This window comes from Dasypus novemcinctus, chromosome 15 (genome assembly GCF_030445035.2).
Source record: "Dasypus novemcinctus isolate mDasNov1 chromosome 15, mDasNov1.1.hap2, whole genome shotgun sequence".
NCBI classification, from domain to species: Eukaryota; Metazoa; Chordata; class Mammalia; order Cingulata; family Dasypodidae; genus Dasypus; species Dasypus novemcinctus.
Window position 1 is genome coordinate 102669809 of NC_080687.1, and position 16378 is coordinate 102686186.

Consider the following 16378-nt stretch of genomic DNA (forward strand, 5'->3'; position numbering starts at 1 on the left):
CCCTGAAACTGGTTAAAACTCTACTGAGAATTTTGCTACTTGAGCAGTTAATTTTAAAAGAGGGAAGCTAAAGATCATTACATGTCATTAACTTTTTTCCTTCAGTACATTTTAGGTTCCCTTTCTAATCAAACTCCAATATCGCCCCTTCACCTTCCCCCACCCCCTAAAAAGTCCTTCTTAAATAATTATATCATGTAGTAATGTGAGCAGACCTGTTAGGTAGGCTGACCTGAACCATTTTTCCCTCTGTGTGTTAGTTGCATATGCTTTTTTTGAGCTTGCCGCATCAGCAGCAGCAGCAATGAATAAACAAATATCACCACAGCCCTTGTTCTTGTCCCTTTCAGCTGGGTGATGGTTGCTGCTTGTCAGCTGTTGCACAGAATAGCATCAATATGCAATAATAGTGGCCAGAGGAGCCTGCACCCACCAGCTTTTAAAAACCGGGTGGGAAGGGCCCAACTGTCATTACCCATATACAGTATAAAGAACACATTCTTTGACAAAAATGTATTTTCATCTTAAAGCAGCATAAAGAAGACAGTGGGTGCTTGTATGTCTTAGACTCTGTGCATTTATACTATTAGGACTGTGGTTTTAGTTCACTTGATTTTTATTCACTTAATTTCATCTGTTAGAATAGAAAACTGTCTTCTGTAGTATGTGTGGTGTATTTTGTGTTTTTCTGTTTTAAACTGGTAAGACTTAGAAAAAATTAATCAGTTTGTTGCTACCACAAGTTAGGTAAAATATTGAGAAAGGAAAATAAAAGTTGACTGTGTCCACACAGGAGTGTTTCTTTCACTTTGGGGCCATATTCTGACCCACATTATCATTTTATAGCACAAGCCTAAACAAGGCCACGTTCTTGTTGGCTTCATTATACCAGGAAAAAAAAATAGCACCATGTTCTATGTAGTGTTGTATATAACTAGACACAAAGCACATTGCAGGTGGAAACTTGTCTTTACTTTTTCTTACTATTAAAGTAATGTGTCTTATATCTGAACTTTTTATCTGGAAAGTTCCTATTATTCTAAGTCTTTTGAAAATAGGACTTGGTAATTTCAAAAAAATAGAATGTCCTTGATTTCTATCATTTGAATTTGCACAGGTTTGTACAATCAAAATATCCATACATTTTCTCCTTTTTATTTCTAAATTCCAATGGATTATTGTTACAGGAAATTGAATATTATATTTCTGTTAGTTCTGATTTCATTTGTAGAATTCTTGGTGGAAAATATATAGATTTTAGTGTATAAGCCTAAAATCCCAATTTAAAGCCTGACATTTGCAGTAGCATTCTTATAAAAAGGTAAGGTTTTTTTTAAAGTATGGTTTCTCCCTTGTGATCTTCATTAAAATCATTCCCACTCTTAATGGTTTTCCTTTACCAATCACAGTAAACTCAAAGTATTAGTCCCCTAGTAATAGTACCCAAAAAAGGTTTGTGATAATGTGTGCTTAGTTCTGTGATATAATAAAGCCTGCAACCTATTCTAGCATTGTGAAGTTAAACATTTTGAACCATAAATTGAGATGGGTTTTGGTTTGTTTTGTTTTTGACTCATATGTTTTTTTAAAATACATTGATGTAATTTTGTATAGATACCAGATTAATTCATTACTATTACCTTCCCTTAACCAAAAAGTGAATTACATAATCTTTTAAGTTAAAAACATCTTATTCACCATTGATTACTTATATAAAGTGTCTCTGGACAACCTGTACAAGAATAACCTAGAATGCTTATTTTAAAAGCATTTCTTTTCAGACCTGCTGAATAAAAGAATCTTTGGAATAGACTTAGGAATTTGCATTTGTTACTAGTTCTAAATGAGATTTTTTTTTTTTAGAAGTACCACGTGTGAGAAGTACTGCCCAAAATGAAATGGGAGTGGATTCTTTATGCACATTCTTCGTAAATCATTTACCTTTTCTGCCTTTTTTTATTATTCTCCCTTCTCTTTGGTCATTGTGGATCAATGCTCAATATGTAATTAGGAATATTATCATTTCTACATAGTAGTTCTAGACTAAGTGCCAGTATTTCCTCTGTCATGTGAAGAAAATATTATCAGAGCTTTGTTTTTCTGCAAGTGTCTTGGGCTAAGTCTGTTCAATTTATTTAGACCATTTAGTGCCAATTTTATACCTATATTTCTTGAAAACAGGGTATTCATCACTTGTGAGTTTTTAAATTTTTCATCTAAATAAAAGTAGCTACTTTTATTAAATGTGCTTCTGGATGTTGGAGGAAATATAGAAATGGGGACTTTTCATATGCTGCTTGTGGGAGCATTTGATAATAAAGTTGAAGATTAGTAAAGTTGAAGATATGCATAGGCTTGAACCCAACAATCCCATTCCCCAATGCACTAGAGAGATAAATTCAGACATATAAGAAAGTCTTTTTTAATTTTTAATAGGGGAAAGAAATGAAAGAAACATAGATATTAAGCAACAGAATAGCAAATTGTGACAGTCATATGATGAACTGTTGCATAACAGTTATAACAGCTATTAAAATGAGAGCTGTATATATCATCATGGATGAATCTACTTCAAAAAAAACAAGCTGTAGAACGTTACATACAATATGATACATAAAGTTTGGAAACAATGATATATACTGTTTATGAATACTCGCATGTGTAGTAATAGTATAAAAACATAATTAAGAAATAAATGCCCAATTCAGGATTGTGGATTTTATCTCAGGAGCAGGGGGAACCAGGATCAGGACTTCATTTGTATGTGGAATCTTATTTTCTTTGGGAGAAAAAATGGCAAAGCAAGCATGGCAGAATATTAGAATTCAGTAGAGATAGGTTGTACTGGTCAGGGAACAGGGATGTGGGAATTTATTTTGGTTTTCTGTGGATTGGAAATACTTATTTTTTCAAGTAATTGAAAAAAAATGTACTAGCCTGTTTTTGATGAAGGTAGTCTACAATAAGATGTACACTGGGAGTGCTCCATTAAGAGCATGGATGGGTTTGTTCTTTCTGTTCTGTATTTTGTAGTAAGTTATTAACCGTTAGCTGGTATAAGAACTACAGTTTATAATCAAGACCCACAGAAATCAAACCTGTTCTAACCAACTTAACTTACTTGGAGATAGCTAGGTAGGTAGGTAGGTAGGTAGAGATATATTTATAGATATATCTATATCTATATATATGTAAAAGATGAGCATAGTATGTTTCCTGTCTTTGTGTACTGGATTTTAATCCTTCTTAATGTTTTAAATAGAGGACAACTATCAAAACAATTTCCCTTTACTTATTGCTACTCTTTGATTCAGGCAATTTCACAACTACACTTTGTTTTGGCCAATGCATAATAATATTTTCAGAGATTCCTTTACACGTTTTAAACTCCGGCATATGCTTTGTGTTTATACTGTATTACAATAGAATTCTTAATGGATTGTAAGTTTTGCAATAGTTATTATGTGCGGAGAGAGAGAGAGGTCAATCTTGGGATATGATCTTGAATTTATCTTACGTAGCTGTAATTGTATGATATCTTACACAAGCTCTGCTGCAAGTTAGACATTGAAGTATGAGTTTTAGTTACCACCTATATTATTGACTTTTAAACTTAAGGTAACAGGAATGGAAAAGTAAATTTTAAAAAGTAATGATAATGCTTTGGGCTGAAATATATAACTACTCCTGCTGGGTGTTTATAATCTGAGATTATTCTATACTGCATAAAGTTCAGAAAACAATGATTTATCAATTCCAATTCAAAATGTTCTGTCTTACAAAGACTAAAAGACAGCCCACTGTTTAACCTAGCAATTCTTACCTTGTAGGTATCGATTCTCAATTTCCTTAACATTGCTGTAAAAAGTTACTGTTTGGTGTTCTGTTTTGCTTTATTTCTGTAGGTGTTTTCTACCTATCATAGAATTACAACTTTTTAACTTCTCCTAACCCCTTACACATTGGAGTTTAGTAATTAATCTGCTTTAGAGCAAGAATAATGCCATTGCCTTGGGTAAGTTTTCTTTTTGGGAGGTATTTTACAGTCAGACCCTATCATCTCTAAGTCTACAAATCACAGTTTTGCCCTTTTCCTTCAAAGGAATCTACAGATAAGTAATGCTATTTTTTTACTATAATTATCATTTTCAGGTTTGATTATCTCACAGTTTTACAAATTGAGAATATCCTCTTCGAGAAATAGTTTATATTTACTAATTAATTTTTTTTTAAACATTCCATTAGAATGCAGTTCAAATTCTTGGTAAAGAGCTTAATATTCAGCTGTTAACGTTTAGGAGGTGAAAAACAGGAAGGCTTTAACTTTTTTTTTTTTCTTTCCTCTCCCCTCCCTGTTGTTGTCTGCTCTCTGTCCATTCGCTGTGTGTTCTTCTGTGTCTGCTTGTATTCTTGTAACGGCACTGGAAATCTGTCTGTTTTTGTTGCGGGATCTTGCCTCATCAGCCCTCCGTGTGTGCGGTGCAACTCCTGGATAGGCTGTGCTTTTTTTGCCGCGGGGCAGCTTTCCTTGAGGGGTGCACTCCTTGCATGTGGGGATCCCCTGCGTGGCAGGACACTCCTTGCGCACATCAGCACTGCGCATGGGCCAGCTCACCACACGGGCCAGGAGGCCCTGGGTTTGAACCCTGGACCTCTTCTGTGTGGTAGGCGGACGAGCTATCATTTGAGACAAATCTGCTTCCCAGCTTTAACTTTTGAAATACTTGTAATTCTAAGTGATATACCTCATAGGTTAGCTGAATAGTAATACACACCTAGAAAAACTCACAAAGCAAGGTCATGTTAAAAGCACAAGATAATTATTTCCCTGCAAGTATTTGAGACCTTAAAATCAGTTACCCGAAAGACTCATTTCTGTCTATTCCTTGAGCTAATTCTGCATCTCTCAATAAAAGAAACTCAAGTGCAGCTATTTCTCTTCATAATGTTGAGGCATATTTAAGTGAAAACGAGTGCTTCTGATGCTTCTCTCTTACATTATCTCATGCCATTGCATTGATGACTAAGATAATTGGGGGTGGAGGTCGACCTTATGATCATGGAAGATCAGCCATTGTATTCAGTATTTAGAGTTTTTAGAAGGGAAATCAGTTAAATATTAAGAACTTTTTAAAATGAGCCTGTTTGAAAAGTAGTAGCCAAATGACACAGGACACTTTCTAAATTTTTCCCTTTATATTTTTGTCTCTGGAAAATAAGAATGGAAACATTTGCAAATCCCCAAAGAATACTATATAATCCAGGCAGGTTTGGGTTTCTTAATTGGTCTCTTGGAAGCCAGCTAAGCCTTTTCTTCATCTTACTCTTACGAAAAGAGATCTCTTAGATTGGTACTACACTCCTACTGTAGACAAACGGCAGTCCACTTTTCAAAAAGAATTAGGTATCATTTAACACCTAACAAATTTACAAGCAGGAATACCATCACATTCTTAACATCATTTCATCTCCTTTATAAATTTCTAAGCAAACAGCCTTTTTGGATATGTTTCAACATCTTTTAAACAAAGCATTTGCCATATTTCATGGTTGCAGTGCTTTCTGTTGACTATTCTAGGTAGTTTGCCTGAGGTTCCCTTTAATCTTAGGTACCAAAATGGTGATTTTTCCTGTTAAACAGTACCCAGAAAAATAGTTACATAGTGGAAATAAGCAGTAGTCCTTTGTGATTATATGTGCCTCCCTCTCCTCCATTCCTTTATAACAGGAATTTTTTAAAAAGCTATCCATTTTTGGAATATTGCTGTACCATTTATTGATTGCAAAATTAGATAATGGCAGCATGTTTGGTGGTGGTTCTTTTTCTATTAAGAAACTGCTTAAAGGGGAGACTGATTATTACCACTGGCTATGGTATGTAGTGTACATTTGGCATATTTTTCCCTAACCCCCTGTTAGCACAGTTCATCTTTGGCACTGATATAAGACTATTAGAGTATTGCTGTTAACTATAGTCCATAGGTTCCTTTAATTGTATTTTACCATGCTTTTCCACATTCCCACCACCCTGCAATAGTGATGTACATTGGTTCTAGTTCATAGAAGGACATTCTCGAATTTGTACTATTAACCACAATTCTCATCCACCTCTGGGTTCATTGTTTTTGGTTGATTTTTATAAATTGAATACAGAGATGGAATATTTTCAAGTTTGTTCTCAATTTTAAAATCTTAAACATTTGTTGCCTAACAGAAAAAAAACCAGAAGTAGTCATTTCTCTTTTTTCCCACTTTTTCTTTATTGAACTGTTTTGATTTCCACATTGCATTTTTAGCACATGCACTTAAATTATGTTATTTCTGTGTTATGTGAATTTTAAATATTTCCTGTGCTAAATGAAATAACTTCTTTAGGTGAATTGTCAGCATTGTATCTATGTTTTTAATAATCTACAACAAAAAACTTATGACATTGATCTTATAGGGAAACAGGAGATGAAGCAGAAAATTCACCATTTAATGTAGTCCTATAAACACAAATTATATATTTCAGGAGACTTATTAAATTTGCCTGCTTTTAGAGATAGACTACTAAAAAGTAACAAAAGCTGTTTCTCACATTGAACTAGATATCAAGAAAAATTTTAGAAATGTCTAGTTAGCAATAGAATGGCAATGGCATATAATCATACCATTCTAGAAAAATATTGTTAGTCCTTGAATTGTAAATAATATAAACGTGGAACTGACCAAAAGTACTGTTAAAAAAATCAAAATGGATATTAACAGGGCAAATGGTATGAAATCAGTTTTATTTCATTAAAGATATAATGCTTTTGTATGATGCATTAGACATAGCTGAAAATTCTATTTTTATCTATTTTTGTGATGGAAATTTACTCTGGTATAAAATGCTGTCTACCTATGTCACTCCTGAGGAAATCTTAATTATCTGGAATAATTTGTTAAATGGGTATTTTTCTGGAAGAAATTCATGGATGTGTGCCAAAAGAGGGGGAGAAATTGCTCTTTTGGCATTGCATTAGTAGTAAAGGGTGATAATTCACAGCAAAAAATTCAAAAGGTTGCCATCTACTACCAGAATTTGGTGGTAGAGAATACTTTACAAACACTGATATGTTAAATTACTATTAATTCAGTAAATATATAAAATCTAGGCTTTATAAAGCTATCTTTTTTCTATAATTTATAAATATAGGGAAAGCTTATAATAGCTACAGCTGTTTTTTATTCATTGTTCAAATAAGTGCTATTTTTGGGAATTAAACAATGTTTAATCAAATGCCAGGTATTCCCTGTCCTCAAAGTCTTACATAAACATATATATGCTTATTTTTTTTTTTTTTAAAGATTTATTTTTTTATCCCCCCCTTATCTGCTCTCTGTATTCATTCGCTGCATATTCTTCTGTGACCGCTTCTATCCTTATCAGCGGCACCAGGAATCTATGTTTCTTTATGTTTCTTTTTGTTGCGTCATCTTGCTGCGTCAGCTTTCCGTGTGTGTGGCACCATTCCTGGGCAGGCTGCACTTTCTTTCGCCCTGGGCGACTCTCCTTACGGGGAGCACTCCTCGCGCGTGGGGCTGGGGACACCTCTGTGTGGTAGGGCACTCCTTGCTCACATAAGCACTGCGCATGGGCCAGCTGCACAAGAATAAATGCAAAATTAAAATTTTAGTTGTCAGCAGTCACACTTTTTGCCTACACTATCAGTTTCACTCTTCCTATTAAATCCAGTAAACAAATTTATGCTTATTTTTATATTAAAGTGAACTTATTTAAAATATTTAAAGTAGTTACATGCTTTTTTCTTAGTAAAAATCATTTCTAGCTTATGAAAATGAAGTTTTGATGTGTTTCATAGTGCATACCACAAAGAGGGCCGTCACTTTCAGGTACTCAATCACTGGTTATGGAAACAACAATATCAGAGAGTATCCAAATTTTATTTTATTGTACATATTTTTTTTGCAATTTTCATATCCTTAGTTTAGCTATTCAGGTTGTTTCTTTATGCCCTAGTATTTGGTACCCATAGGTCATAAATAAAATTGGCAGTTTGTCCTCCAAATTCTTAATAGGACAGTAAAGAACAATGAATTTTCTAAAAGTCAATTATATTTTTTAATTGATCTTTATTCATTTTGGTTTAAGCCTCAGAATATTAGAATAAAAATCATGGTGTATAAATATAAGTTGCATTTATGTCAGTGATAATTGATAGAAAAGTGATATTCTCATAAGAAAGTTTTGGCCTTAGATATATCTTCTAGGAATAGTTTCTATAACTTTTCTCTAGGCTAAACATATCCAGGTCCTTCTGTTGGTTCCCATAGTATAATATACTACTAGACCATTAGTATCGTAGATACTCTACTTTTGGATCTGCTATATTTTGTCAATATTCCTTTTAAAATATTGCATATAGAACTGAAGCCATTGTACTCCATATGATCTGAGGTACAAAATGCAATGCATCTCTTATGAATAAGGTACTTCTATTATTTATTCAGCCTGATTTCACTTTATTTTTTGTTGTCAACGTTGTTGGTTCATGTTGAGCCACAGTCCACTGAAAACTCTCTAAGTGTCAGAAAATGTTTCAAATCCTATATATTTAGACTCAGCAGGCATTTATATTGACCAACTAGACTGACTTATTACTTATTCACTTCTACATGCTTACATAATTTTAAGAAAACAGGACTATGAAGTGTACATTAATAACCCCATTTTACAGAAGAGAAACCAGAGGTTCAGTGTACTGAAAAAACCATGCCCAAGATTCATAAAGGACAGAGTCAGGATTCTCATTTCAGTCTTCTGGTTTCAACTTCACTCTTCAATATCATTGCTACCTCCATAAATTAATTCTCCTTCTTATTATATTGATAAAGTTAGAAATGTAAAAATTAACTAATTCTCTTGCATTCAGGGTGATTTTATAGGTTGATAGACATGCCTAGAATGTTTAATAATGCTTTTGTTAAATGCAATTATAGCCTATGTAAACAAGATAAACTGATATTAGGGTGACTCTTAAGAGAGAAAGTGTTCTTATATGCCTAAACTAAAATGTCAGTGGAAATTATTAGAGTTGTAAATCATTTACAAGGGTGTAAGAGGGAAACACTTTTATAAAATTTCTTTTTTACTGCATGTTTTTAAATTTATTAAACGCCTAAGCTAAACGAATTTAAGATTCATGTTCAAGTTGATTGACTTCTTCAACAAGGTATTTGTTTCTTTTTTGCCTCCCTTTCCGTAATTAGGAGGCAAAGGGGAATAAAAGAAGGGAAAATGTTAGGTAAATAGCAAATTGATGTATGTTCTTATCAAACCTTTTATATTTACTGACTGACATTATGGTATATTTGTAATTTGTTTATACCTAGGAGTGGAAAAAAGTCATCAAGAATTAAAAATTAAGATGAGAGAATTAACTATGATCTAATAGAGAGGGGGAAATTAAAAATGTAGGGGCTGATTAGGGAGAATTGCTAGAAAATGCCCCTAAGTAAGCAAGAGAGAATAAAGTCTACCATTATAAGGCGAGGGATTGGTCTTAAGAACAGTCATGTTTCTAATAGAAGGAAGAGTTTTATGGGCACTCAGGTAGGTAGGAAGATGTAGGAATTGGGCAACAGTTCTCTTGTGATAGCTTCTGTTTTAATAAAAGTGAGGATTAAAGAGGAGATACATACTGCAAGTCTGAAGAGAGGCTATATCTGGAAAGCAGGTAGTGGGGAGCCTAAAGCACAATTCTTTAATGTAGTTGATAAATACAAATAAGTCATTGCAAACAAACTTAACCTTGATTTCAATGTTAAGGAAATTCTGGAGAAACTTAAGAAAGTAATAGAGTAGAGTAATATGTGACATAGTTTGCTGAGATAGGGGGTTACCTCGTTCTTTTTTTAAAAAATAATGGTGAAAAGAAAATATTCACAAAAAGTTAATGGGAATAAGTGTATGAATTTGTGCTTTGTATACACAATTAGATATTAAAATGGGAAGGAAGATTTCAGTGTTTGGGTGTGATGCACATCACTTCATTCTGAAATAGAATGATAATTTTAGATATAGCATAGTTATTTCAGCCATGAGAAAACTGGGGCCTAGAGAGGTTGTCAAGGCTGGAGCTAGAGTGGTAGCAATGTTCTGGTACCTTTTAAAGAAAAGTAATTTCATTCCTACATCAGAGTAAATAGAAAATGCTTAGTTGTATATACCTTCTCTGCCTGAGAATGTAGTGGAGACAGGTAGAAAATAGGAAGTTCAAGAACCACAGATTCCTTTTTTATTTCTCATCTTAGTGCCAAGTTAATTCATCTTTCCAAGGCTTCACAGTTCTAGAACTACTTATATCAAGTGACACTCAATTCTAGAATAATTAGTCTAACATGGAGGTAAATGTTAGGGGTAAAAATAATTTTTGGATTTTCTTAAGTGAAAATTATCTAAGGGAGAATGGTTTTGTTTGGGGCTGTTGGTATATTTTTACTATATTTAGTATTAAAATAGTTCATGTGATTTATCCTTTTCTTTAAGAGAAGATTTACATCTTGCTAGCCTAAGATTATTGAAACTGACCTCTTGTATGTCATTTCTAATTATGGATTTTTTGTTTGTTTTAGTTAGGCCAGTAAAAAGAATTTATTGAGAAATGGGAAAAAACAAGAGCTTGCTGAGAAATGGGAGAAGGCAGAAATACGCATCGAGATTTGATTCACGCTCCTCTAGGCAGAGGGAGCTGGGGGATTTTTGTTATTGTTTGTTTTTTTATTTTTCTTTGACATGAAGTATTATCTAATTGATGCCGATGTCTTTTGAAAGATGTACTACAAGGAGCAAACTGCTCTTTTTGTAAATTCTGCTTTTTCCAAAGTAAAGACCAATTTTTTTTCTTTTTCTCTTTTTTTTAAATTTTATTTTTAAAGAAGCTTTAGATTACATAAATGTTATATCAGAAATATAGGGGATTCCCATATACCCCACCACCTCCCTCTCTCACGCCTTCTCCCATTAACAACATCTTTCATTTGTGTGGTACATTTGTTACAATTGATGAGAAGAAATTGAAGCATTGCTAGCAACCATGTTCTGTTGTTTATATTATGGTTTACACTTTGTACCATACATTTTTCTAAATTTTGACAAAATGTATAATGGCCTGTATCTGTACTTGCAGTGTCGTGCAGAACAATTCCAATGTCTGCAGAATGCCCCATGTTCCACCTATTTCCTCTCCCTCCCTTCAGTACCTCTGGTGACCACTGCCTTTATATCAATACCACCAAATTTTATTAATTCTGTTTTTATTTATAAAAGAATAAAAACTTCATATATTTAATATATTCAAAAGCTTGAGTAAATATTACCTATATTAACTTGTTGACACAAGAAGGAAATTCTTATTTTTCCTCTTATTCCTCATCTCTTTGTTCCTAACCTATAGTACCATGCTTGACACAGAGTAGGCTTTCATTAAGTTTGATATTAAGTAAATTTCATGATGTTACTAAAAGTTTCTAAAAAGTAACTTAAGTATGCATTCTATGTCAATGTTGGAATCTTCTTAAACATGGGCTTTTAAATTGTATTTTGTCTTCTAAAAGACTATTTTTTTTTTGTATTCTTTAGGTACTAATCTATTTTAAAAAAAAAAACCTTGGAGTAAAGTAGCAGCACATAATGGTTTGTGGATTTTGAAAAGGTGCAGGCCATATTGTGCTGCCTCAAAAATACAAGGATCTGATCTTCTGAAAAGAATACATTTCTTTTTATTCATAGTGCTGATATTGGTGTCAACAGTGCCTTAGCAGCACGTAAATATTGGTGTTAAGATTCTAAAATTATCTCCAGTATTAACTGTGCTGCTGAAGTAAGGTTGACTACACTCTACAGTAATATTTTAACGTTACTGATGTGTTTTGAGTTTTACTAATAATGTCTTTTTAGTATTAATAATCTTGCAGTGTTTACTATGATTCTCTAAAAACAACTTAGTACTAACAATTATTGTATGTATTGTATCTATTAATATAGCATACCTGGAATTTAATAATTGTATCGAATGCCATCAAGAGTTAATTGTGGGGAGCAGATGTACCTCAGTGGTCAAGTGCTTGCCTCCCACATACGAGGTCCCAGGTTCAATCCCCAGTACCAGAGGAGTTTATTGGAAGCTTTTGTAGCATTGAAGAAATTTTAATTTGCATTTATTTATATTCAGTGTAAATATTAAGTCCAATTTTTACTTAAGATAAAACAAATATTAATTTCCCCCTTTCTCTATTAAAATAAAATTACTTTGGGGATATTAATTTCACAGATAAATGTATATTACAAAATATATTGTGCATTTTGAACGTAACTTAGATATTTTTAGTAATGTTTCTAAGTATATCATTATATAAATATGTTATAAAGGGGAAATAACAAAACATGTGAATTAAATTCCTGAAATTATGTACTCAAAATGTACTTAATCACTCAACTTTGAAGCTAGGAAAACTTTACAAATGATCAACCTATTCTGCCCAACAATAGGTAGTGAGGAAACAAACTCAAATTAAGTAGAATGACATGTTAGGATCTTAATTTCATGTCTTCTAACTTTATATTATACATTCTTTCTTGTTTTTCATTAAAATGTTTCTTAAACCCTTAAGATGCTTGTTTGACAGGTAAAGTTGAAAATATTCAATTATATCCAATATTTTAACTTCAGAGGAAGAACAAAAATTATAATTTAATAGATGCAAATTAAAGTAAAAACATTTTAATTAAATCTACAGGAAAATGTTTTCTTTACCTTCTATTCTTTATTTGTTGGTGCTTCTTCAAATCATTAAACTAAAAATTGATGTTCAAGATAAGAGGGGTGTGTTTATGTACCTCTGATCTTATTTCCTCTACAGTGATTATCTTACCCTTTTCAATTGTAACCAAGTAGAAAATTTATAAAAAGAATTGTAGTTGTCTATTTTGATAACTGTAAAAGTATTTCCAGTGTAATTTAAATAATATTCAAGGGGTAGAGGAGTTTGCTTTAACTTCTAATTTGAAGGTAATGAAATTTTTATGTAAAACAAAGTTCTCATTTTAAGAACAATCGCATTTTTTGTTGTTGTTGTTTGGCAAAATATTTTTCCCAAATTAAAGAATCGAAATTCCATGTGTATACTGGCTAGAATTAAATGCTGGCTTTTACATGGAAATAATATCACCTTGGTGCTTTTAAAAATCATCAAGCTCTTAACCTGTTTACCTATTTCATTTTAACCATATCCTGAAACACTGTAACAAATTGTGATGGCTCTTTAAATATGTACCCCAGAGAAACATGTTCTTAATTTTAAATTCCTCTGGGTATGAACCCATTATAAATTAAGACCTTTTGATAAGGTTACTTCAGTTATACTTTGTGGCCCAACTAAATCATGGTGGGTCTTAATCCTATTACTGGAGTCCTTTAGAGGAGGCCACAAGGAAAGAAAGCCATAGAGGAAGAAATGGGAGGTCAACTCAACCTGGAAAAGAAAGAAGACATCACCACGTACAGTACCATCTGACAGAAAAGCCAAGGACCAAGAATGGCCAACAGCAGAACGCCATCATCTTCAGGGAGAAAGCATTGCCTTGCTGATACCTAGATTTTGGTCTTCTCCTAACATGAAAACCATGAGCCAATAAGTTCCTGTTGTTTAAGTCAATCTGTTGTATGGTATTTGTTTTAGCAGCTAGAAAACTAATATATAAATATGGTTCCATTAAAAATATTCCGGAGTCTAGCAGATAGAGGCTTAGAAATATTTATTGAATGAGTTACAAAGCTTGTCTAATATACTGATCATCATTCTTTTATTGGCAGTTACTTTTTCCAAAGCTACTGAAGAGTTAGGTTCCTTTTTATGTTTTTGTTTTTTTCGAAATGTATTTAAAGCTGGGTTTGAGAATAGTATATTTAGGGAAGAGGACTTGGCCCAGTGGTTAGGGCGTCTGTCTACCACATGGAATGTCCGCAGTTCAAACCCAGGGCCTCCTTGACCCATGCAGAACTGGCCCGTGCGCAGTGCTGGTGCACGCAAGGAGTGCTGTGCCACGCAGGGGTGCCCCCCCTGTGGGGGAGCCCCACCCGCAAGGAGTGCACCCCCTAAGGAGAGCCTCTCAGCACGAAAGAAAGTACAGCCTGCCCAGGAATGGCACCGCACATATGGAGAGCTGAAGCAGCAAGATGACACAACAACATCAAAAAAAGAAACACAGATTCCTGTGCCACTGACAACAACGGAAGCAGACAAAAAGAAGAACACGCAGCAAATGGACACAGAGAACAGACAACTGGGGTGGGGAAGGGGAGAGAAATAAATAAAAAATAAATTTAAAAAATAAATCTTAAAAAAGAGAGAGAAAGTAGTATATTTAGTCTAACCTGCCTTCTAAATAATAGGGGGCAGGGAACCTGGATTTTACATTTACCAAGTGAATCTTTGTATCTAGTTGCTTCAGATGTGACAAAGGAGCATTTTGCCCTATGTCAGCCATACTAAAATACTTTTGTTTTTAATCCTGAGACTGAATTAAAGAAAAATTGAAATATTGGGGGAGTAGGAAAATATAGAAAACACTTGCATTGAAATTTATTTTAATAGTATGCAGCTTCTTTGCAGTCTCTCATTAGAGAAGAAAATAGCCTGTCAATAAGTACTAAAACATATATTTACACAACTCTTAACAGAACTAAAAATTTTATTTGTAGAGTTAATATACTTCCATTTCCATGAGTAATTTTGAAATATTTAAGGAGCCATTAGTAAAATTAAATTTTGCCTTTTTATGTTAATCTTAATTTGACTTTTGCAAAGAAGAAATAATTATATATGGTTTTATATTTTCCATTTTCTTTGGAGTAAAAATCCTAAATCTTTTTCATTCAGGTTTATTTAAGTTGGTGCAAAAATAATTACAATATTAGCATCTTAAATCTCTTTGAGTATGGATTGAGTTTGGAGCTAACTCGAGGACTTGAGGCAAGTATCCAGGTGGTAGCAAGAAGAGTATTTCAATATTTGGTAATTCAGTTTGCATCCTATATTCAAATGCAAATCTCTTTAAGATCACATATGTTAATATGTAAAGTAGATTTCAAAAACTTGGCCACTGATTTTCTTTAATCAATAATATATTCTGGGAAGCGGATTTGGCTCAATGGATAGAGTGTCCGCCTACCACATTGGAGGTCCAGAGTTCAAACCCAGGGCCTCCTGACCCGTGTGGTGAGCTGGTCCACGCACAGTGCTAATGTGTGCAAGGAGTACCGTGCCACGCAGGGGTGTCCCCCATGTAGGGGAGCCCACGCTCAAGGAGTGTGTCCCATAAGGAGAGCCACCTAGCGCAAAAAAGTGCAGTCTACCCAGGGGTGCTGTCGCACACACAGAGAGCTGACTCAGCAAGATGATGCAACAAAAAGAGACACAGATTCCCAGTGCCACTGACAAGAATACAAGTGGACACAGAAGAATGCACAGCAAATGGACACAGACAGCAGACAACTGGTGGGGGAAAGAGGGAGGAAATGGAGAGAAATAAATAAGTCTTAAAAAAAAAAAAGAAAAAGTAGGGAACGGCATCGTTGCTGGCTCCCTCCCTTAAATAAAAAAAAATAATATATTCTTTTCAGTTGTTAAAGAATTACGTTTTTAAACCAGTGTCATTACTTATATATGCACAGGTTATCTGTAATCCAATTAGGAAGATTATTTGTCCATAAACTATGATCTCTAAGTTAATGTATTTATTTACAAGTTGATATTCTAAATCCAAGTACCTTTTCTTTCCTTTTGTAGGTGGATATAACCATCCCTTCCTCATGGAAAATGTTTTAAGTGTTGTTTCGCATTGAATATTAACGAGAGGGAGAAAAGTTAATGTCCTAAATTTTTGAGGTAGAGTTGGCTGTAGAAAATATGAAAACTGTGTCAACAAAATAAAGGTGGCAAGTAGCTGGTTTTCCTGTTTTTATACTGAAATTAAACTCAACATTTCTATTTGGATCTATTTATTGATTATTAATACATGGAATTTATGTAGAAACCTCATAAGTAACACTTAGCCATTGATTAGCATTTTGGAAACAGATTTTCCCTTGAATACTCTGATATTTTACTCCATTGCTGTCATTGAACCTTGGTGTTTTCAAGAAATGCAAACTGCCTAAAGAATCTTGTTACTATTTTTATTTGTTTTATGCTGGAGGGTTAGATTTTGAGCTGTTCTGAAGGGAAAAAATGTTGCTACTTATATACAAAATGTTTCTCAGTTTGATTATCTTATCATAGATGTCTATATTTTATAACTTAACCACTTAACACTGATCATTCTATTAAAAGA

At 33.5% G+C, this 16378-nt stretch overlaps 1 long non-coding RNA gene and 1 other non-coding gene across 8 annotated transcripts in view; one reads left to right on the forward strand and one right to left on the reverse strand.

Annotated features, from left to right (window-relative positions):
• Nucleotides 1-16378, forward strand: part of LOC101413737 (uncharacterized) — a 99806-nt gene that overhangs the window by 49017 nt on the left and 34411 nt on the right. The window contains exons 3-4 of one of the 7 annotated variants that reach the window (XR_011645876.1): nucleotides 14926-15018; nucleotides 15835-15933. The exons of 5 other annotated variants lie outside the window; for them this stretch is intronic. This is a non-coding gene — a long non-coding RNA (uncharacterized lncRNA). Of the gene's footprint in view, nucleotides 1-14925; nucleotides 15934-16378 lie in introns of all 7 variants that reach the window. One more of the 7 variants, XR_011645875.1, reaches the window with a different exon arrangement.
• LOC101412592 (uncharacterized) overlaps nucleotides 6253-16378 on the reverse strand; it is a 45917-nt gene continuing 35791 nt past the window's right edge. Inside the window, exon 3 of the transcript XR_011645878.1 lies at nucleotides 6253-7627. This is a non-coding gene — a transcript (uncharacterized protein). The remainder of the gene's footprint in view (nucleotides 7628-16378) is intronic.